Genomic DNA, 18,670 nt, shown 5'->3' on the forward strand with positions numbered 1-18,670 from the left:
CGGCTCAGATCATGATCCCAGAATCCTGGGATCGAGCCCCACATCAGGCTCCTTGCTCAGCGGGACGCCTGCTTCTCCCTCTCCCACTCCCCCTGCTTGTGTTCCCTCTCTCGCTGTCTCTCTGTCAAATAAATAAATAAAATCTTAAAAAAAAAAAAACATTTTTAAAAATCAATCTCTTTGGAAACTATTTCTAAAGCCATGTTTACCGACAGCAACCTCACGTGTATCTGTTGGACATATTCCAAGTTAAATATTGATTAAGAGTTTAACAACTGATTTACTTTCCTTTTTGCCTAAGTATTCTAAAATGGAGATAGGATTGCTCTATGTCATTCCAAGCATTATACTTATATTTCTATAAATATTTATTTGAAAATCAGTGACTGATGGCTTCAGTATAGACAGTTATTTCTGCTACAAGTTCTATGGATGTTTTTAATAAACAATCAAAAGATTTACAGACCTGTAAATTTTAAGATCCCTTCTATCCTGCAATTGTAGTAATTGCTTCCACCTCGCTTCAAAAGAAGGGCCCGACAAGCTAAAAATAAGAGGAAGTCAAGACTGGGACCTATCATGGAGAATTAAATAGTCCCAGGGCTTTAGAAAGCACTCCCTTGGCTACAGAAGCCTAATGGCCTGGGGATGTCTTCACTTCGGAGGCAGAACTCACCTGAGTTCCATCCTAATTTTCCTGGCTCCCAGGGGCTATGATTCAGAGGCTGCATGCCACAAAAGAATCCTAAACCCAAGGGAAATAACCCTGAAATGCCATGATCTTGGCATAGACGTGAAGCCAGGGTAAACATATGGCCCAGGTAAAAACATACAAGAACTGCAGGGGAGCTTAAACTACACTTCCCTTCACCTTGATTTTATTTTGCTATGTCTATGGCATTATTTTAGCAACAAATTAAAATTCAACAAAAAAACTGAATAAAGGAAAAATCTGAAATCTACCTGGGAGACCATAGTGATATTTGCTTTTTTGTGGGTATATATACTTGGGGGCAGGGGGAACAAAAAAGATGGATGTTTCCCAGATGTTGTGGGCCAGGGGCAAACATCCAGGTGCTTTCAATTACTTGAGAAGCAGGAGAGTCTGTTTTGACAGAGCATCTCCACGTATAATTTAAATTCCATGATTTAGGAAGTTTAATAAGACAAAGGAGAAAAGCCCTGTACTAATTTGTTTCATCAGCAAGCTCTCCAATTATGGAGCCTTTAACTAACATGTCAGGAAATCTTGCAGTCCTCAGGATGCAAAGGGTATAAAAGCCTCATTGGGTTTCTTTTTATTCCATTTCCTCCTTCAGTATCAATTTTTCCATACTTGATAGTTTTAACCAAAGTAACTATTTTAACATATCTCCCTCCTGAAATATAAAGTAACAGAAATTTTTTTGCAGTGACCATTTTTCCTTTTTCACCCTGTGCTTTGAAAATATTCTTTTCTTTCAATCGGTTCAGATCCTAGAGCATCTGTTTTAAATATAATGCTTTTTGGGTAGATTTTTTTCCTCCCGCATTTTTGTTAAGTGATACATCGGCTTTATTGGCTCATCTTGAAATGATGTCTCCTTCTTTTAAATATGAAAACATGTAAGAGAAATTGGCTATATTATTCGTAATTAAAGACTACATTTACGGATATGCGTTTGTGGTCAAAGATTTAAGACATGTGTGAGAACTTCAAGGTACTATCTAGCTCCCAGGAGGAAGGGAGAAGAAAAGATGGGCTTCCACTGTATAGGTAACATTTTCTTTCTTTCACAGAAAAAATCATCTGAAGCAACTACGACATATTATGAGCATCTATTAACTCTACGAACCTTAGGAATAAAGCTACTGCTGAATTCATATTAACTGTAAGGGCATAAAACATGAGAAGAACGCATATCATCAGATAGAAGGTATCGTGGTTCTATGGGGAAAAACCTGTCTTTGAATCCCAGCTCTGTCACTTTGTAGACACAACCTAGCATAAGCTATTGACTCCCTCTGAGCCTCAATCTCTCTATTTGTAAAAAGAGTACAGTGATACTGACTTTGTGGATTATGAAGAATATTATGTAGCTATACATGTAGAGTATAAAACCTCGATCAGACCTTTCCATAATCCATAGAGAGTGATGAGCCATTTATCATGCAGTCTGAAATTCACTTCTACATTGATTTCTAGATTTATTGAACTTTTTAAAAATTTCCAACAAACAGGGGCGCCTGGGTGGCTCAGTCGTTAAGAGTCTACCTTCGGCTCAGGTCATGATCCCAGGGTCCTGGGATCAAGCCGCGCATCGGGCTCTCCGCTCAGCTGGAAGCCTGCTTCTCCCTCTCCCACTCTCCCTACTGTGTTCCCTCTCTCACTGTCTCTCTCTCTGTCAAATAAATAAATAAATAAATAATAAATAAAATCTTAAAAAAAATTTCCAACAAACAAATTTCAATATTCCTCATTGAAACACTGTATTTATAAAGTAATCCAAGCAGTGGGGGGCTAGTGTGAATGTGAGCAATATAATAAAGGATCTGAGTACATAGAAGAATTAAAATAGAATATGGAAAAATGAAACCCTGAGATGGTACTATTGGGAAAAACTATCCCTTTAAAAATTTTTCATTTTTGTGGGGGGAAAAAAAAGAGGAAATCTATGGAACTACCCACGCAGAGGGGACAGCAAAGGAAAATTCATCATTGCTTTCCCAGATGTTGGCACATTTACTCCTCTTACCCAAGGTTACACAGCTAGTGAGTGGGGGAACTAGGCTTCAAAGCTAGGCTTGGTTTCATTCTCACATCCATACCTTTCCTTTCTCTACAAAAGTGCTCCCTTTCTGGAACCTAATTCTGATCAACACAGAGGAATCTGTTGTCTGAGGGGAGGTGATCATTCCATACCACTTTACAGAGAGAAGGACCTACTGATAAAATCTCTAAACCTTTACTTCATCTTCAAATTCTGGAAAATATAAATGTGAGAAAAATGTAATTCTAATACAGTCTTACACTAAGGAATTTTATTATTGACCCTTATCAAGAGGGCAACTTGTAGCCCTTGAGAAACAAATCAGTGATCGCTACAACCACTATAGTCACGTCAAATGAATTGTGGTAAACGAACCTCATTTCTCTTGTAACAGCCTGCTCAGGAAAAAGGCAGTAGAAAACACTTCTCTGGGCTTTAGCAGGGTGCTGGACAAACTCTCTCATTCAGTCACTCCATACACAATTACTGAACCCTATCCCTGGCGGACGCCCGCCCTGACATTTACACAGCCCACTCCATCCCAGCGCACTTGCCAGCATCTGTTCACATATTGCCAATGGTGCCCATCAGTGTGTTTCCTCCATCCACTCCTTGGATTAACTGACTCCTGCTCATCCTTTGAGATTCAGGAGTCACTGCCTCCAGGAAGCCTTCCCAATGCCCCTTCCCCTGAAGCAGTCCCTCACACACAGCAGTCCTGCGTACAACCAAAGTTTCTTGTGCACAAATTTATCCAAGCACCTACCCCACTGATTTGCAACTGTTGGCTTACTTGCTCATCTTACTCTCTGGATTGTAATTATCCTACCAGCAGGAACTCTGTTCTCTCTCTGTTGCCAGCAGAAAGTTTAAGTGTCTGATAAAAATATTGCTTGGAAGAAAAATGTATTCAGCAGTATTGGAAGTGGTACCAGACTGTATATATTAAATATGCAGAAGCCTTCTTCCCTTTCAGTGGTCAATTTCCACATTTATTCAAGAGAGTTTCTTTTGTGCTTGTCCTGACGTGGCTATCAGACAGCTGTTCACTTTTGGGTGCTCCTTTCCAGTTCCCCTTCTAGGTCACCTTACCCACGTAAGTTACAGACAATCTTCTTTCTTCTTCAGGTTGCCCAACAATGAACTGTAGAGTCAGAACAGACACAGAAAGAGAGCAGCCACGTGCATTTCCATAAAACAAACAGTGAAGTCTGAGCCCATAGGAAGCGATTTCCTAATTCTTTCCATAATTAGGTAAGAGCACACTGTATATGCTTTACTCCATTATATCGATCCTTAATCAACGACAACGATTTTGTTTTTGAGATGAGAAAACAGGTGAATGGAAGAAAAAGTAAATTGCTACATGCAGGTATTTAGGGGCAGGATTTGGAGCCCAGGGTTCTGGTCCTAGGCCAGGTGACATTCCATAATTTGGGGCCTCTAAACTAGAGTTTCTTCTCCAAGCCAGCATTCTGGCAGGGTTCCAGAAGGATCCCTATCACCTTCAGGTTATATCAGACTGTTTGAAATTTCAAAGCATTTTCAAGTATCAAAGCGGGGATAGGGTTTGGGTCTCCACCTACAAATATTATACCCTTCATGCCCCTCAACACAACTTGTTTGCTAAAATGCACAGAGTTTGGGGCTCCTGGGTGGCTCAGTCGTTAAGCGTCTGCCTTCGGCTCAGGGCGTGATCCCGGCGTTCTGGGATCGAGCCCCACATCAGGCTCCTCCACTGGGAGCCTGCTTCTTCCTCTCCCACTCCCCCTGCTTGTGTTCCCTCTCTCGCTGGCTGTCTCTCTCTCTGTCAAAGAAATAAATAAAATCTTTAAAAATAAATAAATAAATAAATAATAAAAAAATAAACGTAGAGAGGTAAGTTAGCCCAGAGGGTGGAGAGAGCTTTTTATTTGTTCGCTTTCTTTCACTAGAAGAGAGTTATCTTCCCCGAGTCATGAGTGATTGGTAGCAGCCGCTCTAGTTGAATCACTCAAAACCTGGCTCCCCTGGTCAGGAGACCCAACTCCCATCCCATGAATAGCATTTCAAATCTCAGAAGAACCTTGACTATTCCAAGATCCTCAGCACCCAGGCCCCATGAAGACTTGCATTTTAAAACCATTGATCCATGACTGGGACGCCAACCTGCCTGAAAATCCTTGTGACGACTGACTCAAGACGACCAAGATCCGTAATAACGTCAGTTCAGACCAGTCTATACAAGGGCACACAGGAATTAGGGAAATTATATAAAGAGCAGATTTTTTTTTCCCATTCTCCTTGTCTCTAGCTGATGCCAAGAGAGTTTGAGTCTCCTCCCATTGGAGCTCAGCGCCCCAAGCTTCTCACTTGAAACTGGCATGTCCTTAATGAAAGAAGTACAAGGCATGGGACAGCTTGAGACAGTAGAAAGCACCAACATCAAAGGTTGGTTAGTATTGTCCACTTACAAGGAGTCATGGCTGGATCTGGGACAGTTAAGAGTTCAAAATAACTAAACCTTGTCTGATTTTTAAAAAGGTCTGTAAAATACTTCTGGCTTACAAATGACGTCTGGCCAGCAGTTCCCCATTTAGTTTGTCTGCTTCTTACTAGAAAGACTGGAAAGACACTGGGGAAAAGGTGGAAACTGATCATGAACCAAAACTATATCAGGTAAGTACCTTCCCATTTAGATGCCTTCTTTTATCTGTCCAGAAACACACAGGAGTTTTGTACCCCATCTTTATCATCAAAAGCGTTTCCAGAAGGTGTTTGATGGTGTACTTCTTTTTTTTTAAGATTTTATTTATTTATTTATTTGACAGAGATAGAGACAGCCAGCGAGAGAGGGAACACAAGCAGGGGGAGTGGGAGAGGAAGAAGCAGGCTCCTAGCAGAGGAGCCTGATGTGGGGCTCGATCCCAGAACGCCGGGATCACGCCCTGAGCCGAAGGCAGACGCTTAACCGCTGTGCCACCCAGGCGCCCCTGATGGTGTACTTCTTTCAGCAAATTTTGCTCAGGAACATTTTTCTACTTTGCAGTTGAATTGCTCCCACTGGTCCATGTGGCTGGGGTCTCTTCTTCAGAATCAGAGGCTTTACCTGTGAGAAATCTCTGGGTCTGTCTTCCGCGGCTCTCATGGTCGTTTTCGTCATCATCTTTTTCTTGTACATCCTGCAGGAACCTGTCCATTGTGTATTGTACTTTATTGTTGAGATTTTCCATGGTCCCAATGCTCCCCCTTTCTCCTTATTTGTAGGATTTAAGATGTTTTTAGATTCTTTGTGGTCATTCTTTATCTTACCTGATAACTTCCTATATGCCCACTGCCCACAAAAATGCCAGAAGACACCCAGAGACTATATCCAAATGTTTACAGCCAAATTGCCTATCAGGAGTGGAGGCAAGAATTCCATGCTTCCAAATACATAAACCAATAGAAAATGTACCATCCAGGTGCAGCTTTCAGAAAAATTCAGATTAATACCTACCTCCATGTGATTTCTTGTACAAACACACAACACAAGGCAGAAAAAGAAGTAAAATAATGGGAGGGACACACTGTTTCATACTCAACTCTCTGATAATCAGAGAACAGGATAAAGAATTTCAAATATTCCAAATATTTGAAATATTTTGTAATATTCCAAAGCATTGCAAAGTTAAAAGCAAAGAAAACAAAGTCCATAGAGCAAAAGATAGAAAATGAAGGAAAAAAGACAAATGGGAAAGCATAGAAAATGCCAGAAATAAGAAAAAATAAGTTAACTATAATAAATGTAAATTGAATCACTTTCCCTAGGAAATAAAAAGCCTCTCAGATGTGTCAGAAAATGAAGTTCAGCTATACTCCATTTCTACAAAATAAATTCAAAGCAAAAGTAATACAAAAATGGCTATAATAAAGATATGGTCAAAGATATAAAGCTAGGGGCGCCTGGGTAGCGCAGTCGTTAAAGCGTCTGCCTTCGGCTCAGGGCGTGATCCCGGTGTTCCGGGATCGAGTCCCACATCAGGCTCCTCCGCTAGGAGCCTGCTTCTTCCTCTCCCACTCCCCCTGCTGTGTTCCTCTCTCGCTGGCTGTCTCTCTGTCGAATAAATAAATAAAATCTTTAAAAAAAAAAAAAAAAAAAAGATATAAAGCTAGTATCTGGCAAAAATAAGGCAATGGTCACAATATTAATATCAGATAAATTTGAATTAAAGGCAAAAAGCATGAATTGGGTCTAAGGAGGCAATTCATATTAATAAGAGGTTTATTTAAAATGAGTAAATAATATTCATGACTGTTTTTATACGTTTCAATAAAACATAAAAAGAAATCAACATTAACAATAGCACAACAGTATTGAAAAATGTTAGCATTATTTTGGTCAGTCTGCTAAAAACTTTTAACACACTGCTGTTATTGATTGTGACCAATATATGGCACTTGACGTACTTTAGGTACATGATTTTTTTAGTCTACATGAATAAATGTTCCTGAAAAATTCTCAACTCAGCTGAGAGGTTGGCCATGAATAAGCTAAATCTTATGGTTCTGAGAGAAACAGTGACCAGATATTTTAAAAGCCTGAAGAGTTATGTGATCAAATATTCATGCTGATCTAAAGCATATGCTGTATTCTGTAGGATAATATCCCAATCATGCAGGATTTTGTCTCCCAACTCCCTTCACTATGTCATTCACTGCTTCTAGAATGAGGTACATAGTGATACTAGTCAACTTCTTGGGCACATATCTTTGACACTTCATTCACCATTCCTAGTCAGATGAAATGTATGGAATACCATGACAATGGACAGGCCAGTCTATAAATCCACAGAGCAGTGCTGTCAGGGTGAGGCACATCTCTGTCAGGAATTTGGATGTATTTCTTTTTTTTTTTTTTTAAGATTTTATTTATTTATTCGACAGAGATAGAGACAGCCAGCGAGAGAGGGAACACAAGCAAGGGGAGTGGGAGAGGAAGAAGCAGGCTCATAGCGGAAGAGCCTGATGTGGGGCTCGATCCCAGATTGCCGAGATCACACCCTGAGCCGAAGGGAGATGCTTAACCGCTGTGCCACCCAGGCGCCCCTGGATGTATTTCTATAAAAATAAGTTGCTGTACTCTCCATGATGGTGATGGCAGGTCATGTTGGAAATGGTGCCATATCAGGGTTTCAGCATTGGCCTCATTTACTGGTAACGTAGACCATCATCACGGTAACCACCAAATAAACCTTGGTAAGAGGAAATCTACATTCCTGAGTCCAGGCATAACCTCCATCCCAGCCAATATGGTCACTTTGTACATAAGCCCACCAAAAAAGCCATTTGGGGGAAAGAAACTGATATTCAAAGGATGGGTCATCTTGTCCACCTGATTGTTGAGACCTTCCTCTATAGTGGGTACCACCTGATGAGATACAAATATCTTCAAACTCTTTGGCCATTCTGTGAGGTCCACCCACATATTTCATATTACCAATCTTCTTCTTTCTAAGTCCCAGATCTGCTGGCTGAACAGTCAGAATTTATTTCCCACCGTTTGGCATGCATATATCTCACTAAAGACCAGGGAATATGTTAATTTTCTCCAGCAGAAATAGCACATTTGGAATAACAGTTGCAATGAGAGATACCACTGATGGTAAGCTCAGTAATTCGCTTTAGTAATGCCACTACATATAGCATCTTACCATTTTTTCATTCCCCCATTCACTCAAGCTGAGAGGTTGTTTTCCTTAAGTAAGAGGGCAATCTTGCCCAAGAATTCCCATGCTGAGGGTTTGATTCTGGGGCTACTTTTTGTGCCAAATACCTTAGTCCTGACAATAAACGGAATTCTCCCCAGTAGCTCAAATTAAGAGACTTTAATGAAAACGCCATTACAAATATAAGGGCAGTATTAATAAATGTTGAGGTTCCCTGAAATTAGCATTAACAGGGAGCCATTACCACTCCTAGGCTTGAGAGATAAGGGGAGGAAACAGTGTTACTGGATCCCAGTGAGAAGAGTCACCAGGAAAGAGCTGTACTCACAGCTACTGCCAAAGATAGAGCTCTAAAGCAGGAAGAATCCAAGAATAAATATTCTGATATCGCTCTCATACCACCTGTGATCTCCCTCAGCTAAATCCAACTGGAAGTCAAGCAACAAATCCTGGGCGATACACTGGGAAGAGATCAAGCTTCTAGGGTAAATAACAATGCAGAGAGAGTAGATAATGGGTATGGGGGTGGGGAGACAGAATCATCAACACAAAAATGCATAAACAAAAAAAGCTTACATTACCATGCGTTTCCAATAACAAGGACTAAACTAATGATCTACTTAGAATGTGTAGCATTCATTGCATATTTGAAGATATATCTACAAATTATTTTTATAATGATTTATAGTGAATATTTATACATATAAACATATATACTGTAAATATAAATATATATAATATATATATGTAAATATAAATATATAAACACACAGTTAGGTTTGCCCAACCCATAGCTTTTCTAGGAATTCCACACTCCTCTTTTTTTTTTTTTTTTTTTTTTTGCTATTCCATCTATGTGGTCTGAAGCGCTGCGTAAGTCAGTAAAGGTAGGGTCAGGAATAATGCAGATGTGTAGTGAAAACATGGGAGAAAACGGAGAAGATGTATAAAGTAGTTCCTTCTCAGTCTATTTCTGAAACAGCATCTTATTGCCCTTGAATACCGTAAGATTCCCTAGAATCCTTCAAACAAATCCTCCTACAGTTGATCCATCAACAACATGGGTTTGAACAGCACGGGTCCACTCATAGGTGAATTTTTTTCCATAAATACAGTACAGTACGGTAAATGTATTTTCTCTTCCTTATGATTTTCTTAATAACATCTTCTTTTCTCCAGCATACTTTACTGTATACATACAGCATACAGAATATGTGTTGATTGGCTGTTCATGTTATCAGTAGGTTTCTGGTCAACAGTATGCTATTAGCAGTTAAGTTTTGAAGGAATCAAGTCATACGCAGATTTTCGACTGCATGGGGGAGGTGGTCACCACACCTAACCCCCTCATTATTCAAGGGTAACTGCATTTTGCTTAAGTTTAATTAGAGTTTGGTTTCTGATACTTGGAATCCTAACTAAGAGGTCATCATTATGAACACATAGACAACACAACTTTATTCATTAATATGTCAATTTGAACTTGTATCAATCTCAGGTGATTCTTTTTGAAAAATATGAGAAATTAATGAAAAGAAAAAGAAACATTACATGTATTGATTGAATGGAGAAGAGTCAAAGAAAAGAATCTGGGGGATGAGTGTGTTACAGTTTTTCTACTACAAAAGCAGAAACCCCAGCAGAAAGTCTATATAAGCAATTCTAGGAATGTATCACTGCATTTGCACATGAAATTTTGTGTAGAACGTAGATAATCTTTGAATTATCTAAATTCCTAAACGGCAGAGTATTTGACTCACAACCAGTTTGATTTCACTTTGTCAATGTACTCACATTTCAGAAATTACCAGAGACCTTTTCCCTTCTCTAACCCCATGAACACCAGCGGCTCATGAAAGTCTATATATTCCCCACCGGGGGAGCACAAATAAAATGGATATTCTTGAGGAAAAAAAGGTTGTTGAGAAAATGACTTTTCAATAGAGTTTGAATCCACAAGCTTCCTCTGCTAAAATTCCCCATCTCAAGTTTCTATACCAAGATTTTAGCTTTAAACACTTATGTACGAAAATAAATACCCTCAAAAAATAACATCATCCTAATGTTTTCTCCTAAATCCAAGCTTACTTTAGGAAAAGAAACTAAATTTAATGTCAGAATTAGCCATAGAAAATTTGGTCTGGGTATATGTTGAAAACATTATTAGACTCCAAACCCGACCCAAGAAAGGTTCAAATGGTTTTGCTTGGTTGGTTGTGTTTAGTTAGAGGAATGTTAGTTCTCCCTCCGTATTGCTATCATAAAACACATTGATCATAGTCTGTAGCAGTTTGGTTTGACTGTTTATATTTGAGAGATGTTGCAATATCGAGCAGGGAAGTCTTTGTCATAGGAGGGAAATGATTTGGACCATAAATGGCTGTTTACAAATAAAGCCAGCTTATTCATCTGTTTTCTGTTTATGTTGCTAATTATCAGAGCTAAATGAGTGTTTTCGTTTAGACATTTCCTGATTCTTGAGTCTCCTTCAGGCAGATTTTGAATACCAGGGGATTTATTTTTCACCAACCATCACAAGCAAATATTTAGCCTAATTTCCAAACTTATTATTGCGTTGTGATTCCTGCCGCCTTATCTTTCCCTGATCTCATGGAATGAACATAAAAATAAGGACATTTTAAACCCAATGGGACAAACACTGGATATTTTCATGTGTTAAGCCTGTGCTAGTCATTCAGAGGGCAAAAAAATGAGTACAATTCCTAGTCTATCTGCAGATGAAAGGAAAGTAGAAGATCTATATGTGTTGGCCTCGATTCTCCATAAAGTCAAGACAGTTGTTAAGAGTAGAGGACAATGGGGAAGAAAGAAGATTCAAGGGAAAGGACAAAAAGAGAGGAGCAAAATTTGGGACTTGCCATTAAAACAAGGGCAAGTATTAACTGAGGATTATGTGCCAGCCAGTGGATAAATTGCTTCAACATACATTGACTTTTAAATCCTTAAAATAATCTTTTGATGTAGGTACCACTGTTCTTATTTTAGAGATTAAGTAACGGAGAAACAGAGAGGTTAAATGACATACCCAAGGTCATACAGCCTAGTGAATTGTAGAATCAGGATACAACCTGCTCTCTATAAAAGGTATTGACTAGAAACAAGCAAAGAACTGTTGAATGGCAGTAAGTGCCATGTTCTGTTCAACAGCTATGAATTTACAGTAATACAAACTTGCAGAACCAGGCTATTTTTTTCCAGCAAGGCTTGGCAACTCAAGAAAAAGAATGCAGAAAGCTAACCGTTGAAGTCATCTAGGATTGGCTGAGGATTGACCTGGTTGTGGCGGGCGAAGCATAGTTGTGGCAAAGGAACTGAATGTGTTGAAGAGTCCTGTGGAAAGGAATGTTGGGTTAAATAGGGGAGAGGCGCCTGGCTCAGCAATAGACCAGGTGATTCTTAATCTCAAGGTCATGAGTTCAAGCCCTACATTGGGTGTACAGATTACTTTTTTAAAAAAACAGTGTAGTGTTAATGGCATGGAACAGGTGATCTATGGCCATCATCACCCACAGGTAATGTGGAAAGATGGGAGGAACTGGGATGGAGAAGATTAGCCAGGTGCCAATGTTTCAGATGGCTGGCAGGGAAATGACTGGGTAAGTTTAGGTATGTGACAGCAAGCAGGAAGGTGGAGGGTAATAAACGTAAATGGAAAAAGCCTCAGGGGAGAGGGTTTTTACAAGACAATGGAGAAATGAAGGTGGCAATAGTCAGCTGTGAAGATACCAGCCTTGCCCTCTGGTCTTACGGTACATAGGCTATGTGGAAGTAAAACAGCCACGGCCACTGATAAGGGCATCGGGTCTTCTCAGGAAAGACCGAGATTTCATTAAAGGCAAGGAAGCAGAGGCAGTACTCAGGCAAGAGGTTGAAAATAAGGGGCTAGGCATTGCTGGCTATGTAGCAGCCATTTGAGAGAGAACAGCAAAAGGGTCTGGGAGGTGAGGAAATATGGTGGCTACTTCAAGAATAAGGAAGCAGCAAGCACAAGAGGGATTTCACTTACACTTCGACTGATTAAATGGAATGAGAAGCATGGAGGATCTGGTCTTAACAGTCTTTCTGAGAAAGGCAGTCATGAGTCCCAGTAGCCAGAAGACTTAACTCACTTGACTAAGTTGAAGGTGGATCCAGAACCTATAGATAAAACTAGCTACTAGATGAGTTTCCTTTTATTGAATGACTATTATGTATCAGGTATTGTTTGTATTTATTTCATAAATACATAAGACTTACAAAAGTTTTATGAGTTAATTGTAATTATTCTAAATTTACAATGGAAAACAGAAGCTTAAAGACACAAGCATGGCAAAGCCAGGATTCAAGGTTCATCAGAGGTTGCTACCAGTGGCTCATGAACTGTCATAAGCTGGAAACATACTTTGAATGTTTTGTTTTGTCCTTACATTCTCAAAGGAAGTACATACAGCTCAGTAGCTAAAGGAGTTATATCTAGACCACCTTACTTGTTTTTAATGTTAATGGATTACACCTGTGTGCATCGAAATCTGCTAGCCTTAGTTAAACTAAATGGGTCTGACTCCATATTTTACGTACTCTACAGTATTGAGCAAGAAAAGGCAGGTTCCATTCCTAGCCATGACAGAGTAACCACCCTAAACAACTCTAAAATTAGACAAACTATATAAGGCAACTGCTTTCAGGTACCGAACCACAAGAAATGCAGGATCATGATCCTTAAGAGAAGGAAAATGTGGAAGGTGAATATCATATTTTCCCTAGATTGCTAACTGGGGACAATTTCCAGATGACTGAGTTAGGGAGGTGAAGTCCAAGCTGAGCACACCAGTCTCACTGAGCTAATGAGATAGGAGCCAGAGTTTGGAGCTACTGAGGCAGCTGGAATTTGCGTGTTATGATTCAAGAGAAGAAGTAACTGCACAGAGAATGGGTCCTGAAGTCTGCATGGGGTGCCCAGTGGGTTACTGGAAAAGGCTAGGCTATATCGTCACAGGATGAGACTCCACTAGGCCCAGCAAAGAGTAGATAATGCAGGACTGAGGACTAACTGGGGGGAAGAGAGGTCATACAGAGCTGAGAGATACGGGATTTCTAGCCCAGCCAGTGTGGAGAGGCTTGTTGAGAACTCCAGAAATGTCATGTCTTAAGAACAAGGACCACAACCTTATGTAAAAGCCACACCCTAAGAATACGGACAGCAAGGGTCAAAAATACTTGAAAATATAATAGCTAAAAATTTTTAAAATTGGCGATACCCATAAACCTCTAGGCCTAAGAAGCCCAGCAAACCCCAAATAGCATAAACTAAAAGAAAATCAAAATCAAACCTGATATAACACAGTCACACTACTACAGAGAAAACTTTCAAAGGAGCTATAGGAGAAAAAAGGACATTAAAAACAGAAAAACAAGTATAAAAATGACTTTTGATTTTCTATCATAAACCATGGAGGATAAAACTCAAAGGAATGTCAACTTTAAAATGCTAAACAAACGAAAAAAGCCTACCTAAAATTATTTTACCAGTAAATATATCCTCTAAAAATGAGAATGCAATAAAGACACTTTCAGATAAGAGAAATCTAAGAGAATTTGTACCCAACAGACCTGCACTGTAAGAAATGCTAAGGAAAAGGAAGTGACATATCAGAGGAAGAGTTGTGTTGACACAAAGGAATGAATAACAATGGTAAATATTTGAGTTAATATAAAGACTAGCACTTTTTTCCCTTTCTTAATTTCTGTGAAAGATAATTGACAATTAAAAGAAAAAATAATGGCATTGTGTTGTAGGGTTGATATCATACGTAAAAGCAGAACATATGACAATAGCACCAAAGGTGAAGATAAATGGAATTATTTTACAAAAAACAACTCCATTTATGACAGTATCAAAAAACAAATACTTGGGAAACATTTTTTTCTTCTTCTTTTTTTTTCTTTTGGAGGGGAGAAAGAGGGAGGGGGAGAGAGAATCTCAAGCAGGCTCCGCACCCAGCATGGAGCCCAACATAGGGCTCAATCCCACAACCCTGAGATCATGACCAGAGCTGAAATCAAGAGCTGGATGCCCAACAGACTGAGCCACTTGGAAAAACATTTTTAAAAAGAAGTTCAAGATTTGACCACTGAAAATTACAGCACATCAATAAAATAAGTTGAAGACTGAAATGAAAGGGAAGGCATTCCATATTCATGGATTAGAAGATTTAATATTGTTAAGAGAAAAGTTCTCTCCTAATTGATCTACAGGGTCAATGAAATCCCTAACATTATCCCAGCTGCCTTTTATTTTTGCAGAAATTAACATGATGAGCGTACGAAAATTCTAAGAATTCAGAATAGACAAAACTGAAGTACAGTTGGAGGACCCACACTTCCCAATTTTAAAACTTACTACAAAGACATACTAATCAAAACTGTATGACACTTGCATTGGAATAGACATACAGATCAATAGAACAGAATTGAGAGTCTAGAAATAAATCTATACATTTATGACCAACTGATTTTTGATGAGTGCCAAGACAGTTCAGTGTGGAAGAATAAACTTTTCAACAAATATTGCTGAGAGAATTATCTATTCACATATGAAATAATGAATTTAGACCACTACTTCTCATCACATCAAAAATTAACTCAAAACAGATCAGAGACCTACATGTAAGAGCTAAAACTATAAAACTCTTAGGAGAGAGCCCAGCACAAGTTTTTATGGCTTGAATTAGGCAATGATTTCTTAGATATAACACCAAAAGCTCAAACAATAAAAGAAAAAACATATAAATTGCACTTCATAAAAACTTAAAACATACGTGCTTCAAAAGATACTAGCAAGGAAGTGAAAAAATCCACAGAATGGGAGAAAACATTTGTGCATCACATACCTGAAAAGGAACTTGTATCCAGGATATATAAAGCATTCTCACAACTCAGCGGATAACTAAAAAATGGACAAAGTATGTGAACAGATATTTCTTCAAAGATAACAAACAAATAGGCCAATAAGCACATAGAAATATGTTCAATGCTATTAACCATCAGGAAATGCAAATAAAAACCATAATGAGATACCACTTCATACCCACTGGGTGACTCTAATAAAAAAACAGACACAATAACAAGTGAAGATACAGAAAAATTAGAACCCTTATACATGGCTGGTAGGATTGTAAAATGGTGTAGCCATTTTAGAAAATACTTTGGCAGTTCTTTGAAAATATAATCATACGACCCAGCAATTCCACTCTTAGGTATACGACAAGAAAATTGAAAAGATATGTTCACACAAAAACTTTTGCATACAATGTTTATAGCAGAATTATTCATAATAGCAAAAAGTATTGTATTTATTTGGCCATATAAAGAGGTGAAGTATTAATACATGCCTCAATACGGATGAACCTTGAAAACATTATGTTCAGTGGAATAGATAGAGGGCTTCTTTTAGGGAAATGAAAACATTTTAGAATTAATGGTGATGTTTATACAGCTCTCTGAATATATTAAAATCCACTGAATTATACACATTTTAATGCAGGCAAATTTAACAGCATTTGAATTATACCTCAATTTTAAAATGAAGAACTCTGTAGAAAGATGGAAAATAAAGGTTGTTTTATTTGGGACAGGAAAACTCCCTAAATTAATCCATAAATTCCATACAAATCCAATCAAAATCTTAATAGAACCTTTTTTCGCTTGACAAAATGACTGTAAATTTCTCGAGAACATAAACATGAAAGAATTCATCTTTAAAAATCTGGAAAATATTACAAAACATAAGCTGGTTGATATTGAATTAGCTCTCCTAGCTATTATTCGTGTGTGTTAAAATACTACAATGTGTAAAAGCATATGCAATGAGAAATTTTTCAATTTTTAATTTTTAAAATAATGCAAATATATTACTTTTATTATAATAAAACAATAAATCAAGCAAAAAAGCAAATTAAAATTTAAATAATCTACAAATCTCCTCCCCCAATGTTATTCTATTTTAGACTAAAAATCCCTCTTCGATATATCTTCATATACATGATTTCAAGTCGTTTTTTTCAGCCTTTTTGATTTTCTCTGAATATAGATTAATTTATGAATAGCTTCCCTAGAGTTTGGCAACTTAGCCAAATACATTTAATGTGGACTGACTGGTATCCAGTAAACGTTTATTTTCTTGGTTATTCTGGTTACTTCATTTACATGAATGCATCCTAAAATCATATTAGCCCATTAGGGCATTTAATGCACAAAGTTTACTGATAATTGAGTCAAAGACTAGTGCCTAAAGCCCTGAGACTAGTTCATAATCAATGCTGCTCAGTCAAAACTATCTTTATCATCTTGTCACTTGTGCAGTGATATTTGGAATAAAGTATATGACCTTACCTTAATTCCATCAAATTTCATCTTGATCTATTGTCCCAATTCTTTGTATTTGATGCAGTCGTTCAAGGTACTCATTAATTCCGCCAGCTCTGTGATACCTGAAAATTTGTAAGGAACAATCCTTAGATCATCATCTGAGGCACTGATGAAAAGAATTATCAAGGCATCTTGGGGGACACAGACTGCACATAATATGAAAATCTCCCTAGATATTAATTAATTCCCATCATGCTTCTAGCATCTAGCCCACAGGTGTTCAGACCTTAGTGTAACCTAAGAGTCACTTGGGTAGCTTACAAATTCTCTGGACTCACCTGTAGGGATTCTGGAGTCAGACGTGCTACCATTGCGCCACGAGGTCACCTCCTGTAGGGATTCTGATTCAATAGGTCTAACATCCACATTTTAGATTTTACAAAAGACTAAATTTCTCTTTATTGATTATAAGCATATTGGAGAGGTCACGTTATACACGTTGCTGAAGTTAAGATGCAGTGTCTATGGAACTGACTTCACCCACCAGCCTGGCTCCACGCTAAAGAAGAGGATGGAGTTAAGGTGCAAGAAAACCTGTGTTTCCTTCTTATGAACAATGCTGCCTATGTGTCCGCAAAGCCTTTTCTAATAATCAGTCCTAGAGGTTTACTTTCATACATTTTTATTCAATTACCAAATATCTGGGGTGGGGGGCTAATATATGCCAAATATTATGCTAATCTATACTCTCACCTGTGGTAAGAGCTTTTCATTGTACTCATGTTCACATTGGGTCTTATAATTCTTCATTGTACATAGTTTGACAAGACAAAATAAATATATTTGCATTATTTTAATTTACATATTTATTATCTTCAATAATGAAGGCAAAGACTCTCATATTTTTCTTGGCCATTCCAAATTCTCCATTGATTCCCATTTATCAACTGCCATGTTTATTTTTTTTAATAAACATGTAAGTTATCACTGTTATTTTTAATCTGTTATATGAGTTGCAAATAGTTTTCTCATTTCCTTTGTTTCTCTCTTCCCACTTTTTGTTGTCTTTTAACCTTTTATGATTTTTCTTCTTGATAGCAAATACGTTTCTATTTCTTACGCAAAGCCAACCATCTTTTTATTGCGGTTTCTGCCATCGTTTGAAACCATGCTTTAAAAATCTTCCTCCAAGATTATGTAAATATTCAATTATATTATCTTTAGGATATAATCTTTTATATTTTTATATATTTAAATTTTGGATATCTTTTTATCAGTTATATAGTCTTGTTATTCTTTAAAAATATCATCCTTCAAAAATCTGGATCAAGGATATTAATAACACTATTATTTAAATACTAAAAATTGTGGAACTGCCTACTGCTGAAATGTATCATAAGATGAGATTAGTTGATTATGTAGAACATCCATGAGATAGATACCTTGTGGCAAGTGAGATTTTGGTCTAAAAGGATATTTTCTGATATGAAAATATTCATAATTTATGTTAAGAGAAATAAAGCAGGACTACACATAGACACACATGCACATTTATGAAGTCTGAGGCTAAAACTATATACTGTGTTGAATTCTAGTAACTTTGAAATAAATAGGAAAATACGGTAATGTATAAACTATTTGGTTTTAGATGACCTGCATAATATTTGGAAGTTATTTAGAAATTTTTCAAATATAACTGTGCTGTCAGTGTGAATCACTGATACCCAAACCAAGTCAGTAGTATACTTTCTGTAAATGAGCATAAGTTTATCTAGTTCTACATGGTCATATGCAAATATAAATACACGATCACGTTTTACTGATACAGTCATGCTTCTCCACTTAAATTCATTCCCACATTTAAAT

General features: G+C 37.7%; 1 protein-coding gene across 1 annotated transcript in view; it reads right to left on the reverse strand.

The window, feature by feature from the left end:
- LPAR1 (lysophosphatidic acid receptor 1) overlaps positions 1-18,670 on the reverse strand; it is a 340,256-nt gene that overhangs the window by 182,718 nt on the left and 138,868 nt on the right. The window contains 2 exon segments of the mRNA XM_040631701.1: positions 15,328-15,383; positions 16,829-16,926. The gene's annotated coding sequence lies outside the window, so the exon portion shown is untranslated.

This window comes from Ursus maritimus, unplaced genomic scaffold (genome assembly GCF_017311325.1).
Source record: "Ursus maritimus isolate PB19 unplaced genomic scaffold, ASM1731132v1 scaffold_17, whole genome shotgun sequence".
In the NCBI taxonomy this organism is placed as follows: domain Eukaryota; kingdom Metazoa; phylum Chordata; class Mammalia; order Carnivora; family Ursidae; genus Ursus; species Ursus maritimus.